The sequence below is a fragment of the Belonocnema kinseyi genome, chromosome 2 (genome assembly GCF_010883055.1).
Source record: "Belonocnema kinseyi isolate 2016_QV_RU_SX_M_011 chromosome 2, B_treatae_v1, whole genome shotgun sequence".
NCBI classification, from domain to species: domain Eukaryota; kingdom Metazoa; phylum Arthropoda; class Insecta; order Hymenoptera; family Cynipidae; genus Belonocnema; species Belonocnema kinseyi.
Window position 1 is genome coordinate 25000482 of NC_046658.1, and position 2575 is coordinate 25003056.

Here is a 2575-nt window from a genome sequence, read left to right on the forward strand (position 1 = left end):
TATCTTATATTATAATAGTCTTATTTAAACCTTGATCCGCATTTGAAAGAAATTAAATAAATTGGTGATTTTGGAATCCATCTCGTTTAGATAAAAATTCAATTATTTCATTGAAAAATTAATTATTTTGTTAAAAATGTAACTATTTTGTAAGAAAAGTCCTCCTTTCTATCAAAACTTCAACTACTTTGTAAAAAATTTTATTTCTTTTATTTGAAGGTTCATCTCTTTCGTTGAAAATACATTTTTGAAACTGACATTTAGTGTATACCATTTTTGGTTAAAAAATCATGTATTTTGTTAACAATTCGTCTTTTTTGTAGAAATTAAATTGATTTATGGAAAATTTATACTTTTTGATTAAAAATTACATTTTTCGGTTGAATTATCAACTGTGAATATTTTTTGGTTACAAAGTCGTTTTGTTGTAAATGCAACCATATTTTTAAAAAATAAAATCATAATTTTTAGGTGGAAAATTCAGCTTTTTTGTAGAAAATACTCTTTTTGACATTAAAATTTAAAAATTTATTAAAATTAAATTTACCTTTTTTTAGTTGAAATTTAATCTTTTTGGTTGAAAGTGTTTCATTTTTGGTAAAAAAGGCAATTGTTTGATTAAAATATGAACTGTACGTCTTAAGAAATTCAACTTTTTGTAGATAATTCGTCTTCTTGACTTTAAAATTAAATAATTTCGTTGAAAATTCATGTATTTTGTTGAAATTTTTTTTTTTTTTTGTAGATCATTCATTTTCTTGGTCGAAAATTCATCGGATTGGCTGACAATTAAACAACTTTATGGAAAATAGATTTTTTCCGTTAAAAATTATTTATCTTCATCTGAAAATGTAACTATTATAGGATTGATTAAAAATTAATCATATATAGTGGTTAAGTTTGAAAATCTTTTTTTTTTATAGAACATTAATCTTCTTGGTCAAAAATTCACCTTTTCCCTTGAAAATTTAACAATTTTCTTGAAAATTCGTTTTTTCCTTGTTCAATTCAATTTTTATCACAGCTTTTATCTGGAAATTGAGCTATTCCATTTTTGGTTAAACTTTATCCTGTAAATTGTATTAGTTAAAACACCAATTATTTATTAGAAAATTAATTTATTTGTTTTCGATTATGACTTCAAATATTATTTCAGTCTAAAAAATCTTTATCTTTAACCCATTCAATTTGAAATTTTTTAATTAAAAAAAGAAAATTTCGTTAATTGTCAGCAATATTTGACCCTTCATTTAAAAGAATCCATTACAAACAACTGTTAAAAACTATACAAATTTAAATAGAATGGTTAAAAACAGAAAGCCTTGAATTGTTAAATTTGTAATGAGCTAAATTTTAAGTTTAAACGCTACAATTTTAATTTTAAAAAAGATTCAGAATTAATTTAAAACTTGACATTATTTCAAATAATTTAAAACACAATTAGGCTTTTGCGGATTTAAAAAAAAAAGCTTTTTGAGAATTGTACAGTATTTAAAAAGAATAACAAAAATTGTTGTCATTTCTAAGAACATTGAAAATGATTTTTATTTTGACAAATAAATTTTTAATGAATGTTTGAAAACATTTTAAAAATTAAAAAAAAAAAAAGAATCCGGAAGATTTTAAGGAAATTTTTTTATTTTGCAGTTTTTTTTTATTTTAGAAAAAAATCTAATTAACAAAATATATCAATTTTCTACCCAGAAACTTACTTTTTAACAAATTAAATTATTTTTCTATCAAATAATTGGTGTTTTAAGTAATACAATTTACAGGATAAAGTTTCAACCAAAAATTGAATAGTTTATTTTCCAGATAAAAAGGATTAATTTTTAATCAATCCTAGAATAGTTACATTTTCAGATAAAAAAAATTTTTAATCGAAAAAATGAATTTTCAATAAAGTTGTTAAATTCTCAACCAATAACATGAATTTTCGTCCAAGAAAATTAATAATTTACAAAAAAAGACAAATTTCAAACAAAATATATGAATTTTCAACAAAATTATTTAATTTTAAACTCAAAAAAACGAATTATCTACAAAAAGTTGATTATTTTCAGCGAAAAATATGAGTTTTCAATCAAAGAGTTAAACTCTCAACAAATAGTTAAATTTTTAACCATAATTATAAAACCTTGTTGAAAAAAAAACAGTATCTTTTTTTTAACAAAGTCATTCAACTCTTGGTGAAATAGTCGACTTTTAAACCCAGGATGATGTACAGTTCATATTTTAACCAAACAATTGAATTTCTGACCAAAAATGATACATTTTTAACGAAAAAGATTAAATTTCTACTACAAAAGATCAATTTAATTTCGATAAATTTTTTTATTTTAATGTCAAAAAGAGTATTATCTACAAGAAAGCTGATTTTTTAACCTAATTTAGAGGCAAATAGTTGAATTTTCAACTATAATAATACTAGGCAGTCTGAAAAGTACCTGAAAATTCTAAGAGATGGCATTAGTATTCACTAATGTGAACCATTTTCATCGAGCTTGATCCTTCAAATGACGCCTGTCAAAACTTCAGCCATTTATGTTTACGCATTTACAAGTTACAGCACTGA